Genomic DNA, 20,606 nt, shown 5'->3' on the forward strand with positions numbered 1-20,606 from the left:
GCATTTTGATCTTTTTTAAAAAAGAAAATGAGCGGAGAATATAATATATGAAGACTCCTCACTTTTACTTGGGAGTATGCAAAGTTTCCAATTCACATCAAGAAACCAAATATCTTGAGTGAAAGATCTGTCTTGCAGCAGATCGTCTATGCCATACGTCTTCCAAAAACATGGCCGCGAGGGGCAGCTGGGTGGCTCAGTCGGTTAAGCCTCCGACTCTTGATCTCTCAGCTCAGGTCTTGATCTCAGTCAGGGTAGTAAAAAAATAAAATGGCCACTAAAATTATACTACCACTGCTAGAGTTGGTTAGTCAAAAAGTTCTTTGTTTTCCTTTTTCCCACTTGAAATCTAGGAAAGTCTTCACAATTGCTGTTATCGTCTGTTACCAATTATTACAGTGCTTATTTAGTAATTCTTTCTAGAAAAGTAGGCCCTGACACCTTTTTAATCTTGCACAAGATAATCTTAGAGGCTGTCAATATTTAAATTCACCCACTTGACTTTTGAGCATGTTTATTTTAATTTCTTCAGTCCGTTTGTGCATCTATTTTAAGATGTTGTGTTGATAGATTTCATTCCCAGGTGAGCCAGAGAATTCTGTTTGTTCCCAGATCCTTTGAATTTGTACTGCTGAACACAAGGGAGACTTAAGAAGGCATAGGATCTAGGTAGATGGTACCCATCCACCTTCATCACCAGACTGACAACTCAGTCTCCTAAACTGAAGGGTCACTGGTGTCGTCTGTGTCAGTAGTAACACAGTGGTAACTTTACTGTAGTGCCCCTAAGCAGTCACTTATGACTACGTAACAGGCCACATCTGTGCGTCTCACAATTTTCTACTGAAACACCCCTGACAGGAATGGACAGTGAACTTGTACCCCAAAGGTCTGAGGTAGAGTGTAGAGCTGTTGGCTGATGATCTAAGTTTTTTTAAATCTGTTTTTATCTCAAGAATTCACTTAGGTTTTATATCCTACTGCCTAATATCGTTCTCCTAGTCAAGGTATATGCACCTGGAAGCTCTGTACTGTTGACCATGTGGCCGTGCCGGTTTCCTGCCTCCCTACAGCTACTAGAGATCTGCGCCCGTGTTGGGTGGTGCTGGCCGTGCTTTCTACCTGCAAAGTTCATGTGCTGGGAGATTCCACAGCAATCAGATGGTTTTTCCCAGCCACTGTCTGACCACTGCTCCTCTTCCTCTCCCCGTCCCCGACCCCAAAATTTCTCACCCAGAAGCAGTGATCCTATCTTACTGTTTTCCCCTTTTCTTTTGAGGTAATGTAAAAAGAAGTCTTCAGAAACTTTTCTGATTCATAAATTTTCTAAAGTTGCACTATTAATTTGTATTAATAATTTTTTTTCTAGGAAAGGTCTTTCAAGTGTGTCAGGTGATTCTAAGAGAAGCATTTTAAAAAATCTTGAGTATGTGTTGGTACCACTTGCCTTAGTTGAAATAACTCAAAGGTGATTGTTTAGTAGAGGGAAATTAATATCATTATCTTTAAGAAAAATTTGTTCAGATTTATGTGTTTAGTTACATTTATATGTTTAATGTAAAATTTGTTGATTTCAAGGTATTTTTGACAAATGCAACAAACGTCTTTTTGTTGGAACCATGTCCTGAAGTTCCCATGCTCTTAAGAGAACAAGCTGATGCCTGTAAAGCTGTTTTGATTATTTGTAGGCACATGATAATGGAGCTTACAATGAATAAAAAGACATGGTAAGTTTATTTCAAATTCATTAATACTGTAAAACAGAAGTTTCTCTTTTTCAACATAATAATTAGAACATCAAAGCCTCCACTTACTGATGGCTTTACAAAGTGAACAGTAAGATGATAATCAATCTTCTGTAACAGTTTCTGTGAATTATGAAGAAGGTAAGTATCTAGCACTTTGATAGTTTATTTTTATTATTGGCTTTAAAAATGTTACTGAATGAAAAGTAGTCATATTACTTAATAGTAGATTTTTCCATTTTAAATTGTCATCAGACTGCTTTGCGGAAAAACAATGTAACTGGTGTTTTCTATCATTCTTCATAAGCCCAGGAGAGGTTGTTAATTGCTCTGAAATGCTGTTAACTGATTTTTATTGCTTCCAATTTGAAGCTTTAAATTCACTTTGGAAAACCAATTATCTGAAATGACAGACTGTCAGAATGACTGAATAATAGTACCGTCAAACATATAGTGGCGTCATGAAAATGTGCTTATGCGAAATGTTTTCGTTTTTCTCCTTTGTTTTTGTTTGGTGTCTCTGTGTTTATAATACCCCTGAAAGTACACAGTGCTGTGGGTTTTTCCCATGCCCCCGTCCCATGATTAGCGCATCACTCCAGCTTAGGAGGTGCTTTCAGACATTCTCAGCAACGGAGACCTCAGAGCCACTCTGTAACCCTCTTTTTTCATGCCCCTCAGTTCTGGTTGTAAAATGCCTCTCCAGCCTGTCCTTTACGTGTTCCTCCCACCCATCGCTGCCCTGGGGCGGTCTGGCTGGGTCAGCCCTGCTGTCAGTGGGCTTTGGCCTCTGTGCTCAGTGCTCAGGGCTGCTGCAGACCAGCTCTGGGGGCCTCTTCCCTCCTGGAAGTCCTCAGTGGGGCCCTGTTACCACACCTGTGTTCTGGATGCTTTTTCTCGATGTCCTTGAGTCAGCACTAAAGGGAAAGCTCTGTGTGCACCTGGTGGAAAGCATAGAAATGAGGCAGGACTGACCTGGCCGGGGCCCCTAGGGCTGTGGAGTCCAGCCTTTTCCTTTCTCCCATGAAGGGAGGGTGGGCCCAAAGGAATCCCATCAGGTAGCAAGTTCACTGGTACAGAAACCACAGGAATCAAAATGATTATTTTAGGATGTAAATTCCAGGGGCGCCTGGGTGGATCAGTCGTTGGGCATCTGCCTTCAGCTCAGGGCGTGATCCCGGTGTTCAGGGATCAAGCCCCGCATCAGGCATCTCTGATGGGAGCCTGCTTCTTCCTCTTCCACTCCCCCTGCTTGTGTTCCCTCTCTCGCTGGCTGTCTCTCTCTCTCTCTCTGTCAAATAAATAAATAAAATCTTAAAAAAAAAAAAAGAAGAAGAAGTAGAATAGTTGTTGTACCGAGAGTTTTGTCTTCTCCCAAGTTACAGCCAGGACTAGCTGCAGACACCAGAGGATTTTGAACCAGTAGCTTTGTTCATGATAATAGCTGATTTCTCCATAGCTCAGATCCTGGTTACAGTTGATCAAATAAATTTTGAGACGCTAAAAGAAAATCAAGATCAAGTGCTTTTTATTTTAAAGTTCATTTTATTCCTAGTAATTTAAAATATTTTGTTAAAACTCATTCTTCTTCCAAATGAGGGTGATTCAGTTCTCTTGTTGGCTCGTTGGTTTTAGACGCTCATGGTGGCGTGGATCCGAGCAAACCTGTGTGTGTACATTTCTCGAGAGCTCTGGGATGACTTCCTTGGTGTGCTGTTCTCCCTCACGGAATGGGAAGAACTCATAAATGAGTGGGCCAACGTCATGGACTCCTAGACAGCAGTGCTGGCGAGAACTGCTTACGGAGTTGAGATGACAAACCTACCTCTAGACAAACTAAGTGAACAAAAGGAAAAGAAGCAGCGAGGCAAAGGTACTTCTACTCTTACAGAGTAATACCAGATGTCTGAGATGGAGGCGGAGTGTGTCTATACATATAGGCAATTAATGCATGGAATTTTGGAATAAACCATACAGGCCGTGTCTTTTTAATGGTGGTGTCGGATGGTGTTTCATAGCACTCTGTCCTCGTAGTAAGGATGATGAATTTATGAAGGGGCTGTGGAGGAAGAAAGAAGATGAAGGGGAGTAGCAGTAGTAGCAACAGGAATAATAATAATGGCTCGTGCTTGTATGTATTCTCTCTCTTCGCCCTCTTGGTAACTTCTGAGTTACTATCCAGGTATCACAGACAGAAACTGAAGTACAGAGAGTCCATGGTGATGGGCTCACTCAAGGTACCTAGCTGAGAAGTGGGAAAGCCAGAAATCGAAGCTGGGAAAGTCCAGCTCCAGGCACCACACTAGAAAGACGTATTCCAGTGCCTGCTTAGGCAAGGTAGAAAAATTCTGAGTGTTTCAGATGGGAGTCATTTTGGCTTTTTTTGTTTCTAGATAAAAGTTGTTTTGAGACCTCGAGTCAGATCAAGGTGGAAAACATCAGTGGTGGTTTCTACTGGGGACAACAATTTGTCTTCATTACTGTTTGAAGGCTGTGACACAGTCTTGGGATTAATCTCCTTGTACTCCAATTTATTGTGTAAAGATTTTGAGGCAGTTCATAGAAGTACCTATAATACAATAGATAAAATGGGTAAGGACACTGGGGCAAATTTAAAGGGAGCGGAGTTGCCGGAGTGGTTAAGATGCCAGAATGCATGCCAGAGAGCCCCGTATGCTTGCTAGGGAGGGAGAAGGGGAGCAAGCTTAGATGTGACTCTGAGCTTCACAGGGTTACAGCAGAGGATCACAGATTACAAATGGGGAACATCGACAGCTTAGGTGATACATAGCTTTTCTTGGTCCTAAAACTTGGGAGGAGTTTCTTCTCCCAAGATGCATAAAGTATACATTGCTTGCTTTGGGTAGACTATAGCCTCAACAATAGCCTTATTATAGACTGTATCAGCTTTTCCTGTGTGACAGATCACCCCAAAACATAGTGACTTAAAGGAACAGCCAGTTGTTTAAATCATGATTTTATGAGTTGGCAGTTTGGGTTGGACACAGTTGGGAGTTCTGCTGGATTCCCTCCTGTGTTTGTAGTCAGCTAGGCTGTCAAATAATCAGCCAGGCAGCTCTAGGGTTGGCCAGCTGTCAGCTGGGGCAGTGATGGGGGGACTTGGCCACATACCTTTTATTGCCCAGCAGGCCAGCTCAGGCTTTTTTGGTGAGGTTTTAGGTTTCCAGGAGCAGCAACAGGGCAAGCCCAGATTTTCCAACGCATTTCAAATCTCTGCTTGCTCATTTTGCTAGCAAAGCAAGTCATGTGATGAAGCCCAGGGTCATTGTGGGAGAGGCCCACAGAGGATGTGGATGTGGGGAGGTGTGAACCAATTATGGTGATTACTTAACCATATAAACATGTCATTAATGGACTGATTCTTATAATATCTTCGCTGCAGTCTGTGAGTGGCTGTATTTATTTATAGGAAGGTAAACAATCTGAAAAACAGTTTATGGAATGATACAGAATGAATTCAATTATGTAATTAATGCCTTTGGCAAATATTTCCGATTGATCTATCATCTTGCTTATGAGGAGATAATACTAAGTGAAATAAGTCAAGCAGAGAAAGACAATTATCATATGGTTTCTCTCATCTATGGAACATAAGAACTAGGAAAATCGGTAGGGGAAGAAAGGGATAAAGAAAGGGGGGGTGATCAGAAGGGGGAATGAAGCATGAGAGACTATGAACTCTGAGAAACAAACTGAGGGCTACAGAGGGGAGGGGGGTGGGGGAATGGGATGGGCTGGTGATGGGTAGTAAGGAGGGCATGTATTGCATGGTGCACTGGGTGTTATGCGCAACTAATGAATCATCGAACTTTGCATCAAAAACCAGGGATGTGCTGTATGGTGACTAACATAATATATTTTAAAAAAAATTTTTTTAAATTAAAAATAAAAATGAATTCAAATGTTCATTATAAAAATACTTGCCTTCTAAGCACTGGATTTGTGGAAACAAAATATACTCTCAGGAACCTGGGTGTGAAAACGACCCATAGGTGGCAGCCACCAGCACATTACCTGTGCAGAAATCTCTATCTCGGTCTCTTATCTCCTGTATTTCTCTTGGATCCTTGACCACTCATTTGAAATACTTGACCAGAGCTCTAGGAGAGGAAAGCAGAGAAGTGGTACCTAATTTTGCAACAAGAGAAGCTGCCGATTATATACAGTTGGATTTATGAAATCTGCTGAGTAACACAGGCTGTGCAATGAATGATAAGGAAGTCAGCCTTTAGATTATTTTTCTTGTCTTATCCTTTATCAGGCTGTGTTCTATTCTCCGAAAGGAGCCACCGTGGGGAGATCCTGTTCTCTCAGCTGGCGGAGCCACCCGGATGTGGCCGAGCCAGTGCGATCGAGGAGCGCTACCACATCTGGGGCACCGGGAGCTGAGAAAGCAAGAAATATTGTTCGCCAGGATACAACTGGTAAACGTTTATTTAAGTGCTTCTGTGAGGTCCAGTTGCTATCTAAGATGGATTTATAGGAATAAAATGTTTTAAAAGCTTTAAAATTCGACTCAGAACATAAATACATGGCCTTTTATTAAGTAGGATGTTTCCGTATCTTTTAATTGTCTCTTCTGTTCTCTTCAAATCTGTTTTTGATACTTATTTCTGAATCATTCATTGTGAAAAAGAACTTGAGCTGTCACTACTGAGTGAGATATATGTTCAAAAGAGAGAAAATAGATATTTTGTTAGAAGCCTAAAACAAATAGATTCTCAGTAATCGCACAGCTGCATCATGTTGTTGAGCAGCGTGAATCTTAGTGTGGCGCTGTTCCAACAGAGAAAAAGAGAATAATGCACATAGTTTGCAGGACTGGAGGGGGATATTGAAGTGCCTTGCTTCTGTTGGGAAGTGGAGCTTTACATGCCTGGGGCTGTTGTCCTTCTACCCTGTTCCCTCAGTGAAAAACAATGGAATGAAATCCACGGTCTCCACCCAGGCTCAGGCCAGATTCTCAGCTCCCTGAGGTCCAGCTCTGACCTGTGACCCCTACGTAGGACATAAGTCTTGCATGGGAAATGGCTGGGTGAACCAAGGTCCGCCTGTTCTCTAGGAGCTGTTCAAGAAGCTGCTGCCCCATTAGTGCCTGGGCTCCGTCTGGTCCAAGTGCAAGAAGCCTGGCAGTGAGCACCTGGCACCCACGGTCCGGGCCACTGTCGCCCAGTTCAACGGTGTGGCCAAGTGTGTCATCACCACCTGCCTTGGCAACCCAAGCATGACAGCCCGGGACAGGGCCGTGGTGGTGGAGCACTGGATCAAGATGGCCAAGGTATGCAACGGGAAGCCCAGCCGAGGTGCTCTCCTGAGTCTCAGGCACTGCTCTTCCCTTGATCAGGTCTCAGGGTGGAAGGCCCTGGTCTTTGCCCTAGGACTGTGCAGTCCCTAGGCTCTTTGGTCCAGGGGCATGCTGACCTCGCCTTGCGTGGCCCTATGCTGGGATGCTCCGTTTCTGCCTGGCTCCTTCCTTGGAGTGAGGTAAAATCCTCCTCCTCCTCTGGGCCTCACGTGTGCCCTCCGGCAGGTCCCTGGACAGCGGCTTCCTCCAGCAGGAGCGCCTTCCCCTGAGGGGGACTGAAGCTTGAGAGCCAATCAGGTGCTGGCTCCCCACATGACAGCCCATTCTCTTCCCTCCCCAGGCCTGTCAAGCCCTGAGGAACTACTCCTCCTTACATGCCATCCTCTCGGCTCTGCAGAGTGTCTCCATTCACCGCCTCGAGAACACGTGGGGGAAGGTTTCCAGGTGAGTAGGCCTCTCTCCATGGAGGGACCAGGATGGACGAGGGAGCTCCCAGAGGCTTGTCCTCTTCCCCCTCAGGCAGCTTCGACCTTCTGGGAGGCGGCAAACCCCGACCACAAGACCTGGGCTGGTGGGTGCGTCTCTCAGCCTTCCTGGTGAAGAGGCCACCATGCCTCCCGCTTTAGAAATCAGTTTTGCCAAATGTCCCACACGGGGCTGAGCTGCATTAAATCTCTTCACGTGTTTCCTTGACAGCCACTAAGCTCTCTGCCCATTTGAACCCCAAATTGACCCAAACAGTGTTTCTCAATGAATATGGGAAGGGAGGCCCAGGACGAGCCACATGAGAGCTCCCTCCCATGTCCTACAAAGACCTTAGTGCTCAGAGGATCCCAGAAGAAACCCTCAACCAGGCAGGTTGACACTCTGGGGTTCTCAAAGAAAAGGCACTCGCACTCAACCCTGCCACATTATTCGTCCATTGATCGTGCCTCCCTCGCCTCTCTTCAGGAAGCCATTGAGGATCTTTCAAAAGCTGTGCAGCAAGGACACCGCACAGGGCAGGAACCTGCTCATCAAGGTAGCCTGGAAGGTGCAGGTCTGGAAAGAGAGGAGGGGTGGGAGGGAACAGGGTCCTGCGAGGATGAAGTCGGGAATGGTCTGAAGCATTCCTTGGGGAGGGGAAGCCTTTGGCATGAATGTGGTGACAGCTTAGGTGAGGATGCCGTTGGCGGTGAGGGGGCAAGCAGGTGGTGTCCAAGCAGACTCCCTAGCCTAGACACCCTCTCTCTCTGTGTCGACAGCTGCTCCACGTGGTCACCTGGGGTGGGCCAGGAGGCTGGAGCTTTTTCAGGGGAGGGTCCTTGTGGGCAACAGAGAACAGTGACTCATCCCACTCTCCCCCTTAGGACACAGGGTGTTGTGCCCTTCCTTGGCACTTTCCTCACCAAGTTGCTGATGTTGGATACCGCAGTGGAGGTCTATCTGGAGGTGGGTGAGCCTGAAGATTGAGGGGGATGGACCAGAATCTGGACCTTTGGGAATAGAGCACCCCCGTAATGAGCCCTGAGCTCTCAGGACTCGGCAAACCTACCCTGATTACAGCCTCAGAGCTGCGCCTGTGAGGCCGGGGTCTCTTGCCCATCTCAGCGATGAGTGAGGCGAGACTGCAGTTAGGACATGGCTCCCGGTGCCGAAGACTGGTGAAGCAGCAGAGCTTCCTGAAGGCAAAGCTGCATGAGGTCTGTCTGAGTGGACCTCAGCCTCCCCCAGTGAGTTTGCTCGTGGGGGGAGAATGAAGTGAGGACCCTCCACGTCAGCAAGCACCTCCGTAGCCGCAGCAGCCCCTTCCTGCCTGAGGCTTTGGCCTCCCCTACTGTCTTCCGAGAGGGTGGTGCTGCAGGGTCCCGACCTGTAGCCAGTCCATCTGCCCCATGTCCTCCTTTCTCTGGACCCCAGAGCCTGGCCTAGATCCCAGGCCCGCTATCTGTGTATGCACGGCCCCCTCACGGGTCCTGGCCATGGTGCAGCATGAGAAGGGATGGGAATCAAGTGCTCCTAAGAACCAGGGGCCTCATTCTGATGGACTTTGTCTGCATTCCAGGGGAATGAGATCAACCACCAGAAAAGAAATAAGGTGAGCATATGTGGCGCTTCCCGCAGGGAAGGGTAGGGAGTGGGCCTCAGAGATGTCCCTGGGAAGAACATTGCTTGGCTCCATGCCCTCCACCTCACATTTCCTGGGATCCCTTGAGAAGAAAGCAGTGCAAGTCCCATCCCGTTAGGAGATGGGGACAGAGCATGGCATCCAGGAGGACTTCCCGGAGGAGGGGCTACTGATACTCACCTCTGAGAACAGGTGGAGACCGGATGAATCTGCAGGGAGGAGGATGGCCATGTGTGCCAGGACCTGGGATGGGTCCCCGGTCCCACTGCTCAACCCTCTCCAGACCCTGCAGCTCCCCGCCCCCCCCCCCAGGCTCCCTATACATCCTGTGCTTCTCTCTCTGCTCAGGAATATCAAGTCATGACGGACATCATGCTGCTCCAGGTGGCTGCCGAGAATTACACCCTAGAGCCCGACGATCCTTTTTGGGCCTGGTTCCAGGCTATGGAGCCGCTCAGTGAGGCTGAGAGGTGAGGCCCATCAGGAGCTGGGTCGGTGAGGTTCGGGGTGGACTCTTTCTGCTGGCCACTCCTGGGATCCTCCTTCCCTGGGCAGCCTCAGGCCTTGTTGCCGGGGCGCCAGACTCCAGCTGTGGGCAAACACTGGCAGGGACTCTTGAATGGAAGCTCCTGGGCAACTCACAGGTGTCCCTCTGTCCTTAGCTACACCCTGTCCTGCCAGCTGGAGCCCCAGTCCTAGCTGGTCAGCAGCACTCAAGAAGGAGAAGAACTGGCCGCAGTCAACCTCAGGGCTGAGCAAGTGTCCAGTGGCCCTGCAGGGATTCCTCAGCAGCTGCATCCTTGCGCCCATTTACTCCACACCCCTTCCCCCCATCTATTTCCTTATGTAGGGGGCACCATTTAGTTGTTTTAAATAGTACCGTGATAGATTTGCATGTTAGGAGATTAAAGCCCTTGTTTTGTTTTAGAGCCCGGTGTGTGGTTTGGGTCTTTTACTTCCTGCAGTAATGGAAAACTTGCACAGACTCTCATATTCGTTCCTGACCTAGGAAATCTCCCAGAGTCATCAGCTACTGTATGTGGGAGGAAGGAGAAGTGCCAGCCCTTCTCCCTAGCCACTGGAGGGCACCCCAAAATCCCCCTTACTCAGAGCACGGGTCCATTTCAGTCAATGAATTTGGGCAAACAGCAGAGACAGCCCCTCAGAACTCCTGAGATTTGGAGGTTGCAGGGACTTTCCCAGGAATAGCAACAACCACTGAAAGTGGGAGTCTTTAAGACTTGTACGCCCCAGAGCTCCTTCCTGCCCCAGGACTGGGGTTGCCTTTCTCCGCTCTAAGGCCAGGAAGACTGTGTCCTGCTTTTCCGTTGAGATGCTTTATTGGTTTTGTGTTTGGTTTGGTTTTGCCCCCGTATTTGGAACTTGTCGTATTGTAGTTCAATCTCTGGAACTGCATCAGCACCTAGTGGGGAAAAACACGGAAGGAGATCAAATCCTGCGTGTGAAGGGGACAAAGCCAGAGGAAGATAATTTGCAGATGGACTCAGGGCAGGCACGACTTTCCAGCCTCAGTCTCCCCGTTGGCCGTTTACCAAGTTTGGAATCTTTCTGGGATTCTTGTCAATGATCTCTGGATTCCCTTTCCTGCTTGTTTTGTGTGTTGGGAAAAGATGGGAGGGGTACTTTAAAGGGCACACCTGAGCCTGGTTCCATGAACATCTATGCTGACCTAGGAGCCAGGATTTCCAGCCTTCGTGCATCTCCTTATGCGGTTCTTCTGAAGCAGCAGTTCCCTCCAGGCCCCAGGCTCTGGGTCAGATACACAATAGCTACTGTTCCCTGGCTGGCATCTGATGGATCAGGGACGGGCTCTTTCTTGCCAGGATAATGGGCCATATCCTTGACCAGAGAAACCCCACACTCTCCTTGCTGTCCGTCATGACTTTTAGGTCCATGTTTTCTGAAGTCCATCATCTCTATATTTTTTATAATAATTTTTTTATTATGTTAGTCAGCATACAGTACTTCCCTAGTTTTTGATGTAAAGTTCCATGACTCATTACTTGCGTCTAACACCCAGTGCACCATGCAATATGTGCCCTCCTTAATACCCAACACCAGCCTATCCCAATCCCCCACTCCCCTCCTCTCTGAAGCCCTCAGTTTGTTTCCCAGTGTCCATAGTCTCTTGTGGTTCATTCCCCCTTCTGTTTACCCCCCCTTTCTTCTTCCCTTTCTTCTCCTACTGATCTTCCTACTTCTTATGTTCCATAAATGAGTGAAACCATATGATAATTTTCCTTCTTTGTTTGACTTGACTTAGCATTATCTCCTCCAGTCCCGTCTATGTTGCAGCAAATGTTGAGAAATCGTTCTTTTTGATGGCTGAGTAATATTCCATTGTCACTAATATTCAACAGTTTACACACTCAGTCTCAGTTTGCACACTTACACTGACTTGTCCGAAATTAGGTACTCAGCCTGAGCCCCCAGACCTACTGGGTCCCCTGCGCATTGAAAGTGAGCAGATGAGAAGCATCTCGCATGCAACTGGTTGCCAAAACAAAGCAGGGGTACGAATACTTCTATCAGACAAAACAGAGTATAAAAAAAAAAAGAGTAGTGAGTCACAAAGAAGGACACTGTGTCCCAATCATGGAGACAATGCAACAAGAAGATAGAACAATTTTAAATTTTTAGACACCCAGCATAGGAGGACCCAAATACATAAAACAGTTAATAACAAAAAGCAGGCAACTAATTGACTGTAATACAATACAGTAGGGGATCTAACACCCCCCTTCTATTAATGGACACATGATCCAAACTGAAAATCAACAAGGAAACAGTGGCTTTGGGTGATGCACTGGTTTTAACAGACGCATGCAGAACATTCCATCCTCCAACAGCACATACTCATTCCTTTCGATTGCACATGGAACGTCCTCCAGAGCAGATCACATATTAGGCTACCGAACAAGTCTCTACTAATTCAAAAAGATGGAAGTCATGGCATACATCTTTTCTGACCACAATGGTATGGACTAGAAATCAACCACAAGAGAAAAACCTGGAAAGACCATGAACACAAGGAGGTGAAAGAACACGCTCCCGAGAAATGAGTGGGTCAACCAGGAATTCAAAATAGGAAAAAAAATTACATGGAATCCAAGAACAATGACAAGACAAGCGTCCCAAAACTTTGGGATACAACAAAAGTGAATCTTAGAGGACCGGTTACAGCAATACAGGCCAGCTCCAAAAGCAAGAACAATCTCCCATCCCATCACCTGACACAAAGGGATCTAGCATAAGAACAGCAGAGAGCTCTAGAGCAGGGGATCAGCCTTGGCGCGTTGGAGCTCTTGCTGTTGGGCCCATGCATAGCTTCCGTCCTTGCTCCATTTCCCAGCAGGTATGGTGTTCTTTCCTTTCCTGCACAACAACTCCCACCATGTCCACTGGGGAATCAACCCTTTATGGAATTCTAGAATGCTAGAAACTGCCAAAAAGGCCCAGGAAACAACCATGCCTTCCCCATTTGGTATATCAAGGTGCCGATTAGCTTTCTCTTTGGGGAACATTCAACAGTGGTTTTTTGAGACATCGTCTTAGGCCTGGATCCCCTGGGGATCTCGTGAAAATACAGATTCTGATTCAGTAACACTGGGAGGGACCTGAGACTCTGCATTTCCAACACGTCCTCTGCGGATGCTGAGGCCACTTGTCCACGGACCACCCTGACAAACGGTGCCAGCAGGCCATTTGACCAAAGTTATCTGTTTCACCACTGAAAACAGAATTTTCAGCAACAGTTTGGCCGCAACGAGGAGGCCTTTTTATTGCCGGGAAGATAAACAGCCAGGGCAGGGCTTTGTCCACACCTGCAGGCCTCTCCTCTTCTTCTCTTCCAGGGCATATGGAGGCAGGATGGAAGGAGGTCAATAGTTTAGGAGCTTCTTTAGGTCAGTGGGTTTTCTTTCCTGTGCCCTCCTGTATCTCTGCGATGTGTGCAGAGCACAAAGTCCTTCCAAGAGGGATGGCCGAGGCTGAAAGGGGGTAAGGTGGGAGCCTGAGCTCCTGAGTCAGCCCTGGCACGTGGGCAGAGGCAGGTGCTAGGGGCCACTCTGTGTGTGGTGCACGGGCTCCCTCGCAAGTCCCCATGAACGGGCCAGAGGAGCTTCAGAGAGGACGGGCAGAAGACCCAATATTGCTCCAGGCGACAGAGGAGGGAAAAGACTGAGGTTGGTTCATGGCTGAATGGGCTTGGATGTGGCTGCAGGATGGAAAGTGGCTGCAGATATACTACAGGCCCGTTCAGGGTAGTCTTGATAGAATGCAGCGACGGGAAATTCTTTCGAGCATTTCAAAATTCTTTCAATTCTTTCAGGTGGTATGGAAAGAAAAGCAGCCTGAGGAAAGAATATACATTGGCTCATGGCAGTGGTAGATGATTTGGCTCGTTGGTCAGGGACTGGGAGGAAGAAGATTTATGACAATTAGTCCTGGGGAACAGACATGTAGGTGGACCCATGGGAGTGGGCACCAGGTATGATGATCTTTGCATCACACATTGACATCCGCCCAAGCGCATTCAACCTGGAAAAGGCACTAAGCAGCCGAGTACATCTTGGCCACTTGATATCCATTCTAGCCTCTCACATTGCCCATCCCAGTGCTAGCATAACAGGCTCAGGAATGGACATGGTGACAAGGATGGAAGGCAGGGCCCCAAGACCTTCCCATTTCTTCTTTCAGCAACTATGCTCTGAGCGCTCAGCATGTGCCAGGTGAGTTGGTGGGCCCCAGTGCAGTCTGCAAATGGCCAAGTTGTTTCTGCTGTTCTGATGGAGAACAGCTTGAAAGCAAGATGTGTGAAAGAACAGAGCAGATATTATACTCCAGTTACCAGCACAGTGTAGTAGGGAGGGCTAGGGAGTCACAGGAGAGGAGGGTCTGGAAGGCCTCCACATGGTGACATCTGCTGGTAGCAGATTGACAAGAGGGAGCAAGAGCTGCACACCTCTGGGAACAGTGTGTCAGGGAGAGGGCACCGCTGGGGCCAAATCTCTCAGACAGAAACTAGTTTGACCAGAGAAGATTCGGAAAGTGGCCAGAGTGGCTGGTGGAGGCTGGGAGGTGAGAACAAGAGATGGCAGTGGATGGGAGGGCCAGGTGCCGAAGCCTGGTCGACTGAGTTAGCTATCTGTTTGTCTCTGAGAACACTACTAGAAAGCTTAGCACTTCTGAAGCGTGATATTTCCTAGCTCCCAATTCGGGGGGGCCTGGAATCTCCGCACAGTTGAGACTGGGTGTTTCTGCCCCCAGGTCTCTGTGTGATGCAATCTGCGCCTCACCCGAGGCCCAACTGTGGTAAGATTTGCTCCCAAGTCACTGATGTGACTAATGTCAGGATTTAGCTCAGACTCAACAAAGTGGGTTTAAGCGAAATCCTGAATTTGAGTTCTTTTCTGCCTATTAGCCTGGGCACTCCCTAGGTTCCTTCCTCTGTGGGCCTTTATGTAGGGCAGTTCTAAACACCAGTGCTTGCTTCCCCAGTGCAGGGATACAGGAAAGAAAGGAAGGGAACAGAAGAGAGTAACAGGAAAGTGACAATGTTTTGTCATATTCTCTTGGTCAGAAACCTATTAGCAACCAGGCAGTGGATAGACAGGGAGGTATATAGCATGGGTGGGGATCCCTGGGAGCCACTGTGGAGTCAACGTGGTGGTATAGTCAGCACATTTCATCCAGACCATGAAACGGAGGTAAGCTTTAAAGTCGATGTGTGTTATGTTAACATGGGTTTGACTCCTGTGTGGCACTTAAGAGACAAAAAGAAAGAACAAAGAGAAAACAAACAAAAAACCAGTCTCAAATGTAGAGCACAGACTGGGGATGGCCAGGTGGGGGGATGGGTGAAATAGGTCATGGGGATTAAGAGTACACTTATGGTGCTGAGCACTGTGTAATGTACAGAACTATTGAGTCCCTGCTGTTCACCTGAAAGGAATATAACACTGTCTGTCAATTATAGTGTCGTTTCAAAACTTAAGAAAAATCGGTCCTATGAGATCTAAGCTTAGAATATGCAGAGTTTCCTCATGAGGTCTCATCGGGTTGAACGTCAATCCACATGAAAGGTAAATGAAAATGTCCAAAGACAAAAGGACAGTCTGTTTCTATGGAAAGGCCAGGGCCCACCTCTGTGTTCACGTAAAAGGTAACGTCCTATGCTACTGGCAGTTGGAGCAGAGTTTCACTCAAGTTCTATTGGAGCGATGCTCCTCTGGTGTTCTCATTCTACTTGGTTGTGTGTCTTCACGAAGTAATTGAAATAACGATTCCTAACCTTTGTCTCGTGGATGAAGCAATATTCGACTATGGGTAGCCATCGAACGTTTGTAGCGGGAACAACTTTCGGAAAATATTTAGCATTCGTATCTCTCATCGTATTACAGATAAGGAAGCTGAAGCCCAACAAGGGCACCCGGGGAACAATAACACGGAGGAGGTTCTCCTGACACCTGGTTCAGGGTCCTAACTCATTGAGGAAGTGTGAAGAACGCCCAACCCTCCAGGGTCAATGGACATATCATTTGAACGTGTCATTTTTAAAGAAAAGTGAAATGCGGTCAAACATGGAAAGACAGAAAATAACATCCTTTTAAAGAAAATCCACTATGATCCTCTACACTGTTTCTTACGTTCCACGTATGAGTGAAAACTGATTATAATCATAGGGGAAAGGAGAGAAAACTGACCGGGAAGCCATCAGAGACGGAGCAAAACCATGAGGGGCTCTTAAGCACAGAGAACAACTGAGGGTGGCTGGAGGGGAGCTGGGTGGGGGGATGGGGCAATTGGGTGAGGAGCATAAAGGAGGGCACGTGATGTGATGAGCACTGAGTGGTATATGCAACTGATGAGTTATTCAACACTACATCTGAAATAAGGATGGACTGTATGTCGGCTAATCGAATTTCAATAAAAAAATAACGGAAATCCAAGGTTCTGTGTTTTCTTGTTTTCAATACGAAAAATACCGGATGATCTCTTTTCTTCCCACAAGCAATGAAGGGAGCTAGCCTATTCAAGGTGAGGCAGTTTTCAGGGCATGCTGCCTTTTTCATTTCAGCCCTAAAGAGACTTTCAAACATGCTTTCAGTTCCAGGCCTCTTGCCCTTCGAGTCCATTCTGAGCACCCTTGACAGGGTGGCAAAAACTTTGTTTCTTCAAGGTGGGTCACCTCAAGCAGGTAACATCTGTACTTGCCACAGAGTTACTACAGGTGTGCACCCTCCATCACTTACAAGTGCCTCTCGACAAGATTTCCTCACAGGCGGCATGAATACTGGTGGCTGATGGTTTTCTCTTTGATGACATTGATCCCATTTTTTCACTTGCACGGTGACTGGGAGTCGGCTCTCGGTCTCATTCCTGGTGCTGATACAGCTCTCCAGCTCCCCCTCAAACATGTCCATCTCCTCTCTCCCAGAGAGGAACCTGCAGAACTTAGGGAGCATGAACTGGGAACACAGAGCAAACATATAAAGGTCTTGCCTGACTTCAGCTCAGCATAGGAGGGACATACTGTTCCCCTTTGGTTTGACCCCAGTGTAATTTAGTACTCCAACCTTCTTTGCCATGGACTCCAGACAGTGGCTCACCAAGACGGGAGGGATACGGAGTTCCTTGCAGACAGGTGTCGCCCACACACCACGTTCATCACCTTCTAGCATGTAAGACTATGTCCCTCATCTGATTAAGAAACTCTTCAAACGTTAATGGATCAGAGTGCAATGAAAGTCTAACTTGGAAGAAGGGCTGAGCTCGGGGATCCGTCCAGTCATATGTCTCACTGCTCCCATCATCCACGTAGGTGCTGCACAAAATGGACAAGGTCCCATTTCCAGTACACAGCTCATGCTGGCCCATCATACATATTCCTATCCTCTTGCGATCACATAGCGTCATGACCCCATCATCATGCCAGTGCTTCTCCAGTTCATGCTGCTCTCTTACTCCACTAATGAACCTTTTTCATCTCGGAAGTGCAGCCCAATAATATTCATTTTCATAGCTTCACAAAATAGGATTTGGCCGTGCTTTAATGGATATGACCTGCAAGGCACAGGATAGAAAAGAAAAATAAATTCACGTACAGGACATTCAGAATACTTACAATCTTTGTGACTTCAAAGACATTAGCAATGAAGTAAAAACACAGTCCACAAGATGGGAGACCATATTTGCAAACTGTCTATCTGGCAGGGGCTCAATATCCAGAATGAATAGAGATCACATGAACTCAACAACAGACAACAAAATGAATGCAATGCGTGAATGTGCAAATTGGGAATAGGCATATCCTCAAAGATGTGCACGTGAAAAGAAATTTGAAAAGATACATCACTAATGTTAAGGGAAATGCAAATTATAAAAAGCAATGAGATACCATTTTACATCCTTTAAGATGACTCTTCCAGAAAAAAAAAAAAAGCAATCAGAAGGGAAAAAAAGAGCAAGTGTTGGCCAAGATGTGGAAAAGATGGAAGCCTTATTCCATGTGTGTGGTAGGAATGTTTAACAGCATAGTTGTGAAATCAGTATGGTAGTTTCAAAAAAAATGAAAATTAGACTTACTATGTGTTCCAGTAACTCCACTTCTGGGGTGTATACCCAAATTAATTGACAGCATGGTCTTGAAGACATATCTGAACACACATTTTCATGGCATCATTATTCGTAATAGCTAAACCATGAAAGCAATCCAAGTATCTGTCGAGGGAGGAACAGATGTTGTATGTACACATATTGGAATAGCATTCATTCTTCAAAGTGGAAGAAGACATTGACATTTGCCACAACATGGGTGAACCTGGAGGATATTATGCTAAGTAGATGAGTATTCATGAAAATACACACTTTGACTTCACTCTTAGGACCTACCTAGAGTAAATTGCCAAAGACAGTAGAATGGTGTTGCCAAGGGCTGGAAGTAGGCGGTCATCGGAAGTTTCTGATTCATGGTATAGAGTTTGAGTTTTACAAGATACAATGAGATGTGAAGCTGGGTTACAGGGAGGTTGTTCAAACATATTAATGCATGGAATACACTTAGAATGTACTCCATGAACTTAATGGACTTAACGACATGAAAATAAATGTAAACTGCAAATACGGAGAAACGAACTCAGGACAATTTCATCTAGCCATTTATATCCTTTCGTTTAGGTCCTATCTCAGACATTTTGCTTCAGCCATTTTCCATGAGGCGACTTTGATCAAACAAAATGTTCTCATTCTGTGCCCACTTGGAAGCTTACAATCAGAATTTTCCAAAACATGAACAGTTTTTTCAAAAGTTACTATCTGAGGTCACTTATTAAGACTTTCTATTCTTTGACAAATTGTTAAATGGAACAACATTTTAAAATTCTATTTCATCTGCTTTAATTTTAATTCACTGATTTTCAATTTCAGAATCGACTTTCTATGCCAATGGCTTGAAGTTTTTAACCCCTAGGATAACCTACTGGCTTTCGGTTCTGCTGTTTTCAGTTTTGTTTACGTGACATTCTTTTTACCATGTCCAATTTCCTGATGCTCTCTATGAATATTAAAATATTTTTTTGCTCCAGTTGTTTTGATACATTTGACATACAGAACTGTGTATGTTTAAGATACCTGGCGTAATGATGTTCCTTTCGTATACTGTGAAACGATCGCCAGAATAAATTTAGTCCGCCGCCATCATCATCTCTAGAGATACAAAAATGAAGTTAAAAGAAAAGAAAGAGAGGTTTTTCTTTGTGATGAGAACTCTCAGAACTTGCTCTTTTCACACCTTTCAAATACACCATAGAGCAGTAATGAACTGTAGTCCTGGGGTGTACTGTAAATCCCTATTCCTTATTGATCTGAAACTGGAATTTGTACCTTTCACCATTCACTCAATTCCTGCACCCCCTCTGCCCTCTGCTTCTGGTTACTTCAATCTGATCTCTTTTTCTGAGTTAGTCTTCCTCCTTTTCTCTTCTTTGTCTCAGATTCCACAGAGAAGGGAAAAATAGAGATCCTGCTCCTTTGCTCTGTGACTCTGCAAAGGGACTGCGTTGAGGACCCCCGAGAAAAGGCATGGCTTTTTTTGCTGGTGTGCCTGCGTGGGGCTGTGCCACCAGAGCTGGAGAACTGGGTGCAGGGCGCTTCCTTGTCCATGGTACCTGGTGAGTTCTGCTGGAGGAACTGGAGCAGGAAGAGTCAGGCAGAGGCCATTGTGGTTGTCGCCCCTGCCCAGAAACAGCTTGAAAGTTTTAGTAGCATTCTGCAGTAGGTGCTTAAGAGGGGAGGTGGGCTCCAAGATCTTCTCAATTATTCATTGAGTAACTACACACTGAGCACTGCCCTATGCCAGGTATCTTGCTGGGCCCATGCGCGGAGCTGAAATTACCTAGGGCTCCTTTGCTTTAGGAGCTCCCAGTCTACACATGGACCAAAGCTCCAAAGAGAACGCACGTGAAAGAAAAGAGCAAGCGCTCTGTACTAGGAATGAAGTGTGCTACGGAGGAAGGCTGGGGAGTCATTGCATGGAAAGATATGAAAGGCCTCACTGAGGCTGAGGTTGCTGAGAACAGATTGACCAAAGGGAGCTAGACCTGCACACGTCAGGGAGCAGCGTTTCAGGAAGAAGTGACTTGTGCTGCAGACACTCAATAACAGAAGCCAGTTTGGCCAGAGGAGTGAAAAAGGCAGCCAGGGTGGCTGCAGGGACACTAGGAGGAGAGCAGAGGGGAGGGAGGAAGGCAGGGACAGATGCTGAGGCCTGGGAGACTGTTACTTATCTAGAGTTGCCCCGGGACTGCATTGCCCTGATACCCTGCATGTGCAGGTGCATCGCTTTAATTTCTAACAGTATTTGTGGGTGAAGAATGCGGGCCCAAATTAGCATGGTTCCCCAGGCTCAAGGTGTGTCAGTGGCTGCGGCTGTGACCAGGGCCATACTGGAAGAGGATTTTGTCATAAGTTGGCTCACGTGACTCGGGATGCCATCTGGACTCAGAACCTGAGTTCCTGTGTGTCTTTTGGCCTTGGCACTGCCTCCGTTCTCTATCCTGTGAGCCTCTGTAGATGGCAGCTCAAAACATCAGTGCTTGGTTCTGGTTCAGAGAGAGAGAAGAAGAAGGGAAAGGGAAGGAGTGAGTAGTGGAACATGATGGAAAGTAACTAGGGAGTGAGAAACTCTTTGCATGACATGTAGAGAAGCTCTAGGCATGGTACTTCATCACGTTGAATATGTCCTGTGGGTCAAAAGCCAGTCACTGACCACTTAGCAGTTACAGTCTGATGCCTATACCACAGGTCAGGATCCCTAGGAGCCATGGTGAAAGCCGCTCCCCTCATAGACCCAAACGAGGTAATGGGGTCTCGTTCTTCATATAACGGGAAACAATTGCATGGTTTTACT

General features: G+C 46.6%; 2 protein-coding genes and 1 long non-coding RNA gene across 4 annotated transcripts in view; 1 reads left to right on the top strand and 2 right to left on the bottom strand.

Annotated features, from left to right (window-relative positions):
- LOC125281391 (focal adhesion kinase 1-like) overlaps positions 1-20,606 on the bottom strand; it is a 353,460-nt gene that overhangs the window by 234,619 nt on the left and 98,235 nt on the right. The window lies entirely within an intron of this gene.
- The window catches only part of LOC125281409 (ral guanine nucleotide dissociation stimulator-like), a 123,657-nt gene that overhangs the window by 93,225 nt on the left and 9,826 nt on the right, over positions 1-20,606 (top strand). For both annotated transcript variants that reach the window (XM_057312747.1, XM_057312748.1), the window contains 7 exons: positions 1,579-1,727; positions 3,381-3,618; positions 6,028-7,044; positions 7,412-7,515; positions 8,023-8,092; positions 8,421-9,148; positions 9,527-9,648. The gene's annotated coding sequence lies outside the window, so the exon portion shown is untranslated. The remainder of the gene's footprint in view (positions 1-1,578; positions 1,728-3,380; positions 3,619-6,027; positions 7,045-7,411; positions 7,516-8,022; positions 8,093-8,420; positions 9,149-9,526; positions 9,649-20,606) is intronic.
- LOC130543823 (uncharacterized) lies at positions 11,793-19,257 on the bottom strand. The gene is made up of 2 exons (XR_008959458.1): positions 17,786-19,257; positions 11,793-17,263 (listed from the first exon to the last, which is right to left on the bottom strand). It is a non-coding gene; the product is annotated as an uncharacterized LOC130543823 (long non-coding RNA).

This window comes from Ursus arctos, unplaced genomic scaffold (genome assembly GCF_023065955.2).
Source record: "Ursus arctos isolate Adak ecotype North America unplaced genomic scaffold, UrsArc2.0 scaffold_16, whole genome shotgun sequence".
Classification (NCBI taxonomy): domain Eukaryota; kingdom Metazoa; phylum Chordata; class Mammalia; order Carnivora; family Ursidae; genus Ursus; species Ursus arctos.